The 13,184-nt window shown below is 42.4% G+C and overlaps 1 long non-coding RNA gene across 2 annotated transcripts in view; it reads left to right on the top strand.

Annotated features, from left to right (window-relative positions):
* The window catches only part of LOC309371549, a 53,616-nt gene extending 41,518 nt beyond the window's left edge, over positions 1-12,098 (top strand). For both annotated transcript variants that reach the window (XR_014169183.1, XR_014169184.1), the window contains exons 2-3: positions 9,468-9,520; positions 11,279-12,098. This is a non-coding gene — a long non-coding RNA (uncharacterized lncRNA). The remainder of the gene's footprint in view (positions 1-9,467; positions 9,521-11,278) is intronic.
* Positions 12,099-13,184: the final 1,086 nt, after the last annotated feature.

Here is a 13,184-nt window from a genome sequence, read left to right as displayed (position 1 = left end):
TTTTACACTTTTAGCCGGGGCTTTCTGGCTAAGAAAAAGAGGGGTGGGGAGCTCAAAACAAATGGATGACTCAGCTTCCCTGCTTTTTCCTCTATGTGTGTGTTTGAGCATATACATGCATGTAAGAGGCCATGCATGTTTGATAGTCCTTCTGGGAGTCTCAGAGTTGAAAAATCTCATTCATTAGTATAAGTGTGCAGACACTGCAGTCCAAACACTCGCTTTAATGAGCTGTTTTAGGAAGACATCTCCATTTGTCTCCATCAACAAAAACATTCTTAAATAATGTGTAGGGAAAAGGGGGAGAGTGTGTTGCTCCTGTATGAAAAATTAGTCGGTTAATTAGAGGTCTATATGCTTTGCTCCTTTCTTCTCCCATCTCTCTAACCAGATATGGCAAGTATGGTTGCCTGCCAGAGGATGCAAGAATTTACTTCATCCACTAGGTGATTACCAATTTGCTTCTTAATAGTAACAATAATGAGGTTTATAAAGCTCTCTCCATCCACAAATCCCAGCGAGCTTTGCAATTTTTTTAGAGGGCACCCACCTCTGAAATCCAACAGCTTCTGTGGCAGAATCCAGCAAGACTCCAGGGCAGAATTAAGACCTTTAGAGGCCCTAAGCACTTAAAATATTTTGGTGGCCCTGTATATATCTAATTCAAATTATAAACAACAAGAAACAATAAAAAAATATTTTTCAAAATGAAACAGAGCCTACAGTAAAATGAGAAACGTTTAATTTTTTTGTATACTTCCACTTTATTTATATTTGAATTTTTTCCCTACTTTTTCTAATCACTAAGTCTTTCATTAGATCTTTAAAACTAATCTTACATAACACATGTGTTTCTATAGTTAGTAGAGATAAGGCATCCCGCCTGCCTTGTTGCGTAGTTGTTCTGTTGGGATTTTTAAAATATACTTCAATTGAGGAAATGAATGCTCAGCCGAGCAATTCGTGACCATTAATGTTAAAAATCCAGCAAAGGAACATTTCTGTGGTGCCCCCCTTCCCTTGATGCCCTAAGCATGTGCTTATTTTGCTTAATCATAGAGTTGGAAGGGACTGCAAACGTCATCTAGTCCAGGTATAGGCAAACTTCGCCCTCCATATGTTTTGGGACTACAATTCCCACCATCCCTGTCCACTGGTCCTGTTAGCTAGGGATGATGGGAGTTGTAGTCCCAAAAACATCTGGAGGGCCGAGTTTGCCTATGCCTGATCTACTCCAATGCAAGAAGCTTTTGTCCAATGTGGGGCTTGACTCCATGACTCTGAGATTAAAGGAATCATGCTCTACCAACTCAGCTACCCCAGACCCTATGGTTAATCTAGCCCTGGTTGTAAGCAGCATCAATACCAGAGACTTGGGCTATGGTTACAGCTGACACTGCCTTCCACATATTATTATCCACACACACATATTTTTTGCATTGCAGAAAATTGCATTGTTACATTGCCCAACAGCTGACATATCAAGCAAATCACAGTCTGAACCACAGTTTAGCAGTCGTGACCATAAGATCGTAAGAGTTCAGCTGGATCAGATCAAAGGCCCATCGGGTCCAGCATTCTGTTTTTACAGTGACCAAGTGGATGCTTATGGGAAACTTACATGCAGGACATGAGCACTACAGTATCCATCCCACTTGCAATTCCTAGAGGCATCCTCAGAGACAATAGTGCATAGCAATAGTTAGCACATAATTAGGAGGTGATCAGGTACTCAGTGAACCACCCAAATTTCACTCCCTTTGTAGGAGTAATAGTAACAGGAGCAAAAATTTTCAAGTACCTGGCAGACCACAAAATGTTGCTGGTTGGGGGCGGGGGTGGCGGCGGCGTGTGGATTTAGCTTTGTGGGCTACAAAGTGTACAGAACAGACATACTAAGCGTGTTTACTTGCAAGAAAATTCAGCGAATGTAAACAGTACTTAGTCTTTCCAGATTAAGTGTGTTTAAGATTACAGCCTTTGTACCCAGACTTGGATTAAGTACAGCCAGCTAAATCAAAGAGTGCTAAGGTCAATGAGCTCAGTGAAACTTTAGAGTTATGAAAGTAACAGCCCACATTTTTTTCACAGAAATCTGCTACTGCCTGCCATTCCCATTTGTCCTGTCCATTGCACAATCACCTGTGGGAGCTCGGAACATTCAAAAATGTATATTAACAATGCTAAACAATTTTTTTTAAAAAAAATGTTTCTGTGTTTTAATGCTGTTTTGCCTTCCACAGTCTATTGATCTAGTTGAGATGTATGATCTAGTTGAGAATCCTGCATTTCAGGGGGTTGGAACAGATGACCCTTGGTGTAGTTTCCCACTCTACAATTCTATGATTCTATGGAAAGCTTATATGGCCAATGGGTTTATCCTTAGTAAGATAATGCAGAATCAAGTGAGCAGAGTTATTTAATTGTACCACTTCAGCTTGGTGTGTGGGTCATTTCTGAATGCTTTCCCACTTTCTTTTCTTGTTTCTTTTAACAACAAAAGGCTCAAGACCCCGGCGCACCCCCAAGGATAAATAAATAAATACACACTGACACAGAATTTTAGTTTCAGGTTAATGGACAAAATTTTAGGCCACAACTTTATTCATAACAGCAATGTGAGTGGTATTGGCTTAGGCATTGGCAATAACTATATCTGATTCCTGCCCACCTTGAAGGAAGTCTGGAATGATAAACAACCAAACAGGGGAGCTCCGTCGATGGCAACCAACTGAAGCTCACCCCGGGGTTCCCGGTGGGTTCTGGCATGGCCCTAGCCCCTCAAGCGGACTTCGGACCCATGGATTCCTTTACCGGAATACCCTTGTACCTGGAATGGCAGTTGATGGCCGCACCCCCCCCCCACATCACAATAAGCCAATGCCTAACCACCAAACCTTACAAAAGTTGTGATGATTGCTAAGAGGTGCGCAAAAACGAAATGGCCACTGCCAATTTGCCAAATGGAAAAAAAATCCTACCCAGCCCTTGTTCCAAAACAGGCAACCAACCGAAGTCCAGAGCAAGGTCAAAGCAGGCACCTAAAATACAGGGTGGGTGGGTAGGTGCTTGGCGTTGCGAAGCCAGGTGAAACCCCAGAAAGGTGTCACTGCCTTTTATGCCCCCACGATCACACCACCAATCTCTGATTGGCCAATAGGCAATGATGTGATCTATCACATGGGCTGGGCTCAATCTCCCACGTCCTCAAGAATATTAGGGTGGGGCACCTTGGGCCCACACGCAACGCAGACCCCCAATTAGGAGGATCCGATTTAGCGTAACCATCTTTTTGGAATCCTAGCTTATTGCATGCTTGGTTATTTTAAAATGGAGGTCATCTAACCCACTCCTGTACTTTGAAATGGTATACTTCAGAATTCTACCGCCTCATTCTGCCCCTTCATTCTGTATAATAGGTAGAACAGTTCTCAGTACTTTTAGTCTATGAAAAGGCTGTTGACATGATATTTCAGGCAACTGTTTTCTCTTAGTTCACAGTGGCCGAGCTAGTTCTGCAGTTTCTGTTAGAGGAAAGATGGCCTTTTTCAGTTACTAATGCTGAGTCGTTCTTCCCTATGTATCATCCTCGCCCAGTGATTCAAGACTTTCCAACTTCAAGCCTATATTTTTGCAATAAACTCTACCAGGTTAGTCAGTAACTGAAACTAAGCTGGAATGTAATGGCCTGATGGTCGTCCTCTTTCTAACATGCAATCTCTAGCTCTCCACTGATTGTCTGTGGGTTGAAATATAGAATTTAAGAAGTCTACAGCCCGAGAGGGTGCTTCCCAAACAGTATTTTTCGGAAGTGATAACAGCATTAACAAACTGAGGTGCAGCCCTTACTTAGCAGCACTGGGATGCGGACTCTATTTCTGAGAATTCTATTTCCTCCTCTTTTTCAAAAATCCTAAATGGCCTAAAGCATACACAGCAAGACTTTGTAGTCAGTTAGGATGTAGCCCCTCATCTCTTGCCATTTCTGCAGGTCCTGGTTTCTCTCTCTTTTAGATCAAAACAAAATGATTGTGCTGAAAGTTTTGATTTGAAAATAGTGACCAATGAGAATTGGGATAATGGAAATTTACCTTTACCTCCTATACATGCAGTTACAGATAGGTAGCCGTGTTGGTCTGCCATAGTCAAAACAAAAAAAATTCCTTCCAGTAGCACCTTAAAGACCAACTAAGTTAGTTCTTGGTATGAGCTTTCGTGTGCATGCACACGAAAGCTCATACCAAGAACTAACTTAGTTGGTCTTTAAGGTGCTACTGGAAGGAATCCTATACATGATTAGTGAGAAGTAAGACCCAGTGAATTCAATGGGACTGGATAAGTACACACATTATTTCAAATTCTGAAATTTTGCAACGGAAGTCTGCATTTTACTTTTAATTTTGCTGCATTGGCAGTGGAAGAGGCCACTGTATAAAGTGCATTCAAAATAGTTCTCTATTATATTTACACACATGCACCCATAATTTCTCCAGAGCAAATGTCTCTATTCAGTTTGAGGAAAGCTGAGATCTGGAACTCCTTGCCACAAGGGAAACTCTGTGGCAATTTCCAGAGATGAATTAGATAACAGTAGAAAGGGAAGTCAGTAATTTTCTGCTGAATATGCCAACCTCTGTCACCACCTGTCATCTCTTTGTGAATACATCTGCCCCTGTACTGTTCTTTTATGACTGGTAGGCCTCAGTAGTTTTCAGCCATCTCGTGTGCCTTGGGGGTAAAATGCGCTAGCTGGAATATTTCCAGAAATGACCTTTTTGTGAACCAATCTTTAGAATTCATTGAATCTGTACGATGATCTTGCCCTCCAGATGTTCTTGGACTCCAACATCTATCAGCACCAGTCAGCATAGCCCATGGTTAGGGGTAGTGGGAACTGGGGTCAAGCAAAATTCGGATGGTCACAAATTTGGCTGCAGTTGCTGGCCCTCCCCACTTCCCTAGCACAGTCTTGAATAACTCTTAAGATGTTTTGTTAAGATGTTTTAATGAGATGCTTTTTATGATTAAGATCATAGCTACACTCTATTCTGGCTAGGATTCAGCCACTCAGAGGCCTAAAGCAATAACAAGAGTCACAGTTGTTTAAATCGTGAAGTCCTTCTAGCTTTTCTACAGTGATCCATGAACTCTGCTCTCTACAACTCTCAGCTGGCTCCTAAACTTCGAGTATATTATGCAGAGCAACCAGTGAATCAGCAACTTTTTACAGTAACATATATAGACTCATGCATGTCAATGAGCTTATGGAATAGCTAAAAAAAGGTGGGGAGCTAACCTTCAGAACTGGGTGCAAAGGAAACAGAGTGAATGTATCTCCCCCTCCTTTGGATTTCTAAAGGAAGAATAGATTAACAAAGACATTTTTAAAATATTCTGTAAAAAAAATATTTTCCATTAAACTTGAACGATTCTACAAATATTTGTTAAGCTGGCTTTCATCCTCCCATAGCTTTTGGTGTTTTTAAATTCAGTTAACTCCTAATCAATCTTCCTGGGTTCTCCCATATTAGTGACATGTTCAAGAGAATTTGTAAAGATCCCTCAACAAGAGCTGGCTCTGATCTGAGCCAAGGAGAAAGGAATGTTATCAAATCACCAGCGCTACTTCTAAGGCTACATGACCTGCCCAGACTTGTTACAGGGCTGATGCATGTTTCTCTAGGAGTGACGAATGCCACAATTTCCAGGACTACAGCCAAACTAGATATGATGTTCAATGTGTATTTGCATTTAACATGCAGCTTTATATGTATATATAAAATATAAATAGTACCAGCAGCTATGGTAGTGGTATAATTATCAGCATCCCAGCAGGCCAGAGAGGGGATTTAACTCTTTCACCTGTTATGGCCATGAGAAAGATGACTCCTCTGAAGCTGGTATTTGCTTTGGAGAGAAATCCACCACGAGAGCCAATGGGGATATCCTTTCCAATGCAGATAGCACCTTTTTAGCTCTGGGATAACAGGTTAGGCTGGTCATCTTCACCCAGAGGCAAAAATAAAGCAAACTCATTTGGTCTACCTGCATGAGCTAGAAGGAAAGCAAGTGGCATTTGCCCTGTAATACCGGTACTTTTTTCTGTAGGGTATGCTCAGGGAATTTCTGGCTATGTATCATATCCTTAGAAATGGTCTACGACACTTGTCTTAAATAGGTGGGTTGGGATGCATTAGTAGGTTGTGGCCTGATCCAAGGTGGGTCACAACAGGAACACTGCCGCCATGCACATATAAGGTAAAGAATTCAGAAACGAGCCCTCTAATGCATGTTTGGGTTAAATGCGGGCCCTGGATCTGAAAAGGTTGAAGATACCTGGTCTACAGCAGGGCTAGGTGAAAGGTACAGTAGATGGGAATCTCCTTGTAGATTGCAAAGATGGTTTCTAGTAGAATGACAAGGATCTTGGACTTCCAATTGTTTTACAGTACCAACAACAAAAGTGACTTTTGTTTTCTAATTTAGGTTGTTAGAATCAGTGATCTGTAGTAACCTAGATGTAGTTTTGCAAGTATATAAGCAGGCCATCCTAGGGTATGTAGTAACACAGATACAGTGGTATCTCTGATTGTGAATGGGATCCATTCCAGAGCCCCATTCGCAACCTGAAAGGAACTCAACCCATGTCTGCACATGCACAGGTTGCGATTCGCCTCTTCTGCGCATGCCCGTGACATCATTTTGCACGTCTGCACATGTGCAAGCAGCGAAACCAGGAAGTAACCCTTTCCGGTACTTCCAGGTCGCCGCAGAACGCAACCTGAAAAGATGTAACCTGAAGCAAACGTAACAAGAGGTATGACTGATATAGGCTATGCAAGTTGTCCTGGTGTACACATAGGTAATTAACCCTCTAAGCCACAGTTTTGCATTTGGCTCCATTCCCAGCCAGTATTCCGTATTCTGTACTAGTATCCAGTTGATAGATCTTACAACTGTAGTAAAACAACAACAAAAACAAAGTCCATCCTAAAATCCTACTCCTAATATACAAAGAAATGCATATTTTACAGCAAGGCCAGAACAAGGTTTCAAGGGGCTTGTTAGGCTCTGGCAGCAGACAGTAATGGTGGAAGTCCAGCAGCAGCTGTGACTTGAAGCACTAGAAACACGTGACCAGACTTCCCAGCGAGTCAGTAAAAACAGCTATTTTCATTTCCCCACAAGGCAAGGCCCGGGAGTCCAGCCACAAAGTCTCAAAAGTCACTTCAGTACTGTTTCAGGCCTGCCTAACAAGGCTCCCAAATGTGAGAGCATCATTGCTCACTGCCGGGAATACTAAGTGTGTTATGAGGATGAGAGGGCAGAGTGGCACAGCATGTATAGAACAGGGGCCATATGTACTCTGGAGTAGCATCTGTCATGCCGGGATAGTTTGGTTGTCTGTACAACCCTGACAAGTAGTACGGAAGATTTCGCCACACACTGGGGTATCACAGCAGAGCATGCGGTTATAATAGCCACCTGCATAGTTTGCTTCAGAAATGCCATTCAAACAGAACTTCAAAATAAAACAGTTTTGAGGGAGCTGAATTTGCCCACCCAAAAATGGCAACTGTGGGTTGATTACTCCTAGCTTCAGACAGATTGGCATAGGGTGGCCAACTTACTGTCATTTTTTAAAAAATGACTGTAGTTCCAAAGTCATGAGGTACCATTTTTTGGGAGGTTCTTCCCTCTTTGTTTGCCTGTACTGGCAGCTAACAGCTGGAAGTGTCCAAATAAAACACGCCAAGTGGGCAGGGAACATGCTGAGTCTGTAGGACGCATACATATTTTTGGTGTGCTTCCTGCAGTTCAGTTCACCCCACAAATCCTGGATGTGTGGGAGAAGGTGAGTTGGCCATAGACTCACAAGCCACCTACTCATTCCAGTGCTGTCAGTTTTCTGAGGAAGCAGTTGCACGAGGTAAACTAAACACCCCTGCTGTTCCTTGAAGTAAATTCAAATGAGCCTTGCTAATTTGTTCCAAAGAGTCCGAGTCAAAAGCGAAATGAAAGAGTAGCATTCTGCTGAGATCCCTACATTGCTTCACTAAAGAGGCAAAGATTAAAGGGCAACATTCCCTTTGCCCTCCTGGTAAAACTCTTATTACTAAGGCAAAGGTAATCAATCAAGGAGCAGCTCATGAGCTTTAAATGATTGCTACAGGGGGGCAAGAAGGAATTGTTTCTTCCCCAATAGCTCTGTGCACTTCACTACGCACTGGATGGGACTGTGGTTGGCAAACTGATTGATTGATTATTGAAGTGTTTGGTTGTGCTCATTGCCATCACTCAAAGCATGGCAGACACTGGTGGGGGGCACTGAGGGGGGCTACCACTTGAGACTGCAGGTGTTTTTTTGTTTTGTATTTTTGAATAATCGAAATGTGTGTGTGTGTGTGTGTGTGTGTTTAAAGAAATCTCGCTATACTGTAGTGTGAAGTGGGAAAAGCCTGGAATTCAACCATCCCAGGCTATCACTGAGGACTGAGGAGGGCACACCAGGAAGCGGACAGTTGGAGCAAGGTGGTCCCTGCATGAAAGGCAGGGTAGAAAGGGTCTCCCAGGGTGAGAGACTGGGGGAAGAAGTAAGCTGAGAAGTAAGGTGAGATGATACAGATGATATAAAGGGCCTTATAGTTATTCTCTCTCTCTCTCTCTCTCCTCTATTTTCTCTTACTTTTTAATTTATTGCTTTGTTATTATTCTTGTTCTGTAGACTAGTCTGGTTTTTATTGTATTTCATGTCAAAACACACACACACACAGTCCCTCACCCCAGTGGCATTCTCACAGGCTCCCTGTCTGTCCTGCACCTTTGCTGGTGGCAAAGTCGCAGCGCCATTGATGACAATTTTGGACAAGATTGTGTCAGTTTTAGGCAAGATTTCACCCAAAAGCAATGCAATTTTGTCTGAAATTAGAGCCGTCCAGCACAGGCAAAGTGTGCAATGGCAGGTTTGGTGGTGGGAGCAGTGGCTGTAGCAGCAAGGCAGGGTGGCACTTCCCATTTCGCCTCAAGCAGCAGAACGGGACACGCTGCCCCTGCCCATTGGGTCTGGTAGGGTGGAAGACAGGGAGATCAAGAATGGATGCAGCTAGGGCCAGTGACAGGTAGAGGCTGGCTGAGGGAAGGCTGAGGTTGGTGGGGCATCGCCTTGTTCATTGCAATGGACTACCGTCCCCTGCTAGCACCATTCAGAAGCTCAAGCACGGTATGGCTTAACAGACCAAGCTTCATGGCTTTGTGGTAGCAGCCAACTCTGAAAGGACCTCATAGGTCGTCTAGTCCAATGCCTGCTCGTTGAAGGAAACCCAGAGCTAGGGAGCTCAATTCAATATGTAGCTTGAATCAACATTAAAAGCTGAGATTGATTCTGTGCTGCGTCTTTTATGGCCAAACAGATGTAATTCTCAATGTTCCTTCCTCCCATTCATTAGCTCCTTCTCTCTTATATTTAGAAGTCACTGCTCATTTCCTGAACATTTTCCATGGCATTGCCTTTGTGCCGCATGTGAGTATCATAGGTTACAGACTGTTCCATTAGGTCCATTAATATAATAAAAAAGACTGCCTGATTAATGGCATATATAATCTCCTTAAGCACACACGCGCGCGCACACTCACTCACACACATGCAGTAAAGTAAACAACTTCTTGTCTAAAGCTTTGCTGATGTTGTGGTGCTGTGCCGATCACAGGGGAAACAATTCCCCCTCTTTGAGACTGAACTAAAATTAGGCCCCACCTGCATGATGTTAATAAAGTCTTCCACAGCTGCATCCTACATACAAGTTCCGCAGATTGCTTTTCGGAAAGCTGCGTACATCTTGAAAACAGAGTCATTAAAAAAAAATTAGCCACCTTTTTGCCGAGCGCACCCCTCCCAATGCATTATTAATGATAAATAGAAATTATTATCGTTTTAATCATGCTGACGAGCAATCTCAGAAATAGATCCACTTAGAACCTAATTTGGTGCCTGCATTGCTCTGTATTTAATCATTTCGCCCCCAAATGTAGGGGGCAATAATAACCCTTAAAAATACAGGACAGGAATTATATCCACACTACTCCTCCCCAGAGCAAAATGATCTCGAGGCAGAGAATGAAATCAGGGAGGTATCCAAAAGAGATGAAGTCATAGTATGGGGTGACTTCAACTGCCATCATGTAGATGCAGTAACTGCATCTTCTGGTTATGACAAAGAGGTAAAGTTTCTAAACAACAGCTTGGAACTGACCAGACCTTGGTCTTAATTTTAAGTGGTGAGCAGGACTTAGTGTGATATTTTTGTAACTGGAGTGCTACCAAATTCAAGTGGACAATTTTTTAATGAAATAAATACAATTGCTGAGAGCGTCCAACACAGTCACACTTGACTCGAAACGGATACAATTCCAAAAACAATGAGAGGACTGTTAGGTTGAAACTAATGCTAAGTGGGTCAAATCTCTCAAGAGTGTATGGGTATTATTCCAAATCACAATAATAAAAGCTCTGCTATAATGTATATCACAGAGCAGGAAAGGTATCACATCCAAAAGGATGTATGTGTGGTTAATGTGCAAAGTCAAGAAAACGGTTAGAGGGAAGTCTTCCTTTGCAAAATGGAAGTCTTATCCAAATTAGGAAAACAAAAAGGAGCACAAACTTTGTCAAAAGAGATGCAAGCAACTAGGGATGCAAAGGGGTGGGTTAGAAGTATTTAAGGACCATAGAACCATAGAAATGTACAAAATTGGGTTGACCCAGAAGGGCACGAGTAGAAGGGGACTTTCCTGCCCACTGCTCCCCTTGAGCCTCTCTGAAAAGTCTCTCTCAAGGGTTAGGGACCCTGGTAAATGGGGTGGGCTGTGGTTCAGAAAGTGCAAGATAAGCAGCACCCATTATTTTGGCACCGGAGGCAGAAAATTCCACAAGTACCTCTTCCCTTTCCTAGCACAGCAGGCACTCAATCAACCAATAAAAAATGTATTCCAAAATCAGCTGTCTGAAGTGGCTACCTCACTCTATCTAATGGTAGGGCCAGTCCAAACACTATTGTTTGTGGTGCATTAGAGTAGAGCAACATAAACAGAAAACAGATGTCTGGGTTGGGGAGCTTATAGACTACATTGTGACAGCGAAAGGCAAACACCAAAGTCTTGTGTCTCTGAAAAGAGTAACAAATTGATTTGGTACATGCAGGTTTCTTCCCTATTACTCTACAATACATTTGCTAGCATAGATGTCTCAATACTGCACTCTTTCTTGCTTTTGTTGCAACAGGACTAACACAGATACAACAGCGGAGGAAATGGCAAATGGAAGCAGGGAAGGCACAAAAGCGAGAGCCAAAGGTAACAAGGAGATGAATATGGGCAGATGAAGGTCACCTCCAGACTGTCAGCATTTCACAGAAGGAATTCAAGCACATGCTAGAAATGTAGATTTGTGCAACTAAAATGGATTCCAACACTCTGTTGCCCTAGCACAATAGATCCACGTTTTTTTAGAATTAGGAGAGTGAGGGGGAAATGTATTGTAAAGTGTGGGATGAATGACTGATTAATGGGAAGACATATGAGCACTGCACAAGCAAATCAGGATGAATATTCATTGCCCTGCAAACAAATCAAAATGAATGTTCACTAAAAGCCAGACCTAGTCCAAGCTTTGCATAAGCTTTGAGCAAGTGAGTCAGGATGAATGCTTGATAAACAGGTCATCTGGATCTGGCAGCAGACATCATATGCACTCACGTGCATAAATAGGGGGAAGAGGAATAAGGGGTATTTAATATCCACCAGCCTTATAATGGAACAGAATGCTGGATTTATAACATGAGAAAGAACTGAAATTTCTGTGTTTGGTCTTCTTCACCTACCCATGTGTGTTCTCTTAAAGCATTTCCAAAAACTGCTTTTCTTTTTTTCATCCCTCTTAGCAAGCCCATTATCATTTAAACATAAAACCTGGACTGAATGGCTACGAGATGGTTAAGTTTGCAAGAATGAGACATAAAGTGCAGAAATATGTGCAGGTCAGGCACTGGACAGCTGGTTGTACTCAAAATTAAATAAATGAGAAAATGTGCTCTCAAAATTAAGTCTCTGTGATTTGCAGTCTCATTAATTATCAGCCTGGCCTAGCTGTAAAGCAATGTAATTGGTATAATTTTGTTGGTTGTTGTTAAAAGGGACTCAAGTTTGACCCCCTGGTTAATGCCATAATTTATTTCCCATTTTAGGATATTATAGCATGTCAGTAATTTAATCAAAGAGGACTACCAACTGGCATAGCTCAAACAAACAGTTTGTTTACTTGTGCTGCCCAATTGCTGCTGTCAAAGAAAGAAAGAAAGAAAGAAAGAAAGAAAGAAAGAAAGAAAGAAAGAAAGAAAGAAACTGCTTAAACTTCAATTCCTAGACAGTGCCTGCCTCTCTCTCTCTCCATTGCAAGCCATTAAAGACTTGACTGCTTTCTGAGATGGAGCAATTCTAGAGCACAATATCACAAAGGATTCTGCACAGCAGCAGGATGGGAGGGGACCCACTTAGATAGGTTTCACTCACTGGTAGTAGCCCAGGGGGAAAGTGCATCCAGCCAGCTGCACGGGCTCACTTCATGGTATAACTTTACACTATTTTCTCTCTAAGTCGCTACTAATCCCCTGGGTTTACATGTTTTTTTGGGCTGCATCAGAGAAAAGCAGTGTGAAATTGCCTGAAAGCCTCCTTATAAATAAGACTTATGATAGAGACTAGGTTGGTTGATGAAAAGGCTGAAAGCAATGCCCCCAGGGATCCCCAAAAACTATTTTACAAGTCTCCCGCTGCGATTTTTGGTCTCTATCTAATGACTGATAACTTAAAGAAATAAAGGAAAGGACAGGGTAGAGGAGGTGGGAGGCCTTTTCTAACTAAGTTAAAGTCTCCATGGCCCACTTTGGTTGAACTGGAAATGATCTACCCAAAAGAAAATACCTTCAGGTTTAGTGTAAATCTACGTGGCCGCTGACTAACACAATACTTTCCCTTTTAAACATGGTGAGATGGCAGGTAATAGTGCTAGGTAGGTGTTTTATAAGTGCTAAGCAGGCAGAAATTTCCTTCTGCTAATGATAGGGAGTGTTGTGCTATTTTGATTATTTGGAGGTCTCAGTGTTAAGAGATGCTTCCCATTTCCTGGACTG

This window comes from Podarcis melisellensis, assembly GCF_964234715.1.
Source record: "Podarcis melisellensis genome assembly, chromosome: 6".
Taxonomy (NCBI): Eukaryota; Metazoa; Chordata; class Lepidosauria; order Squamata; family Lacertidae; genus Podarcis; species Podarcis melisellensis.
The sequence above is the reverse complement of the archived record's forward strand: the minus strand, read 5'-3'. Positions and strand labels throughout refer to the sequence as shown.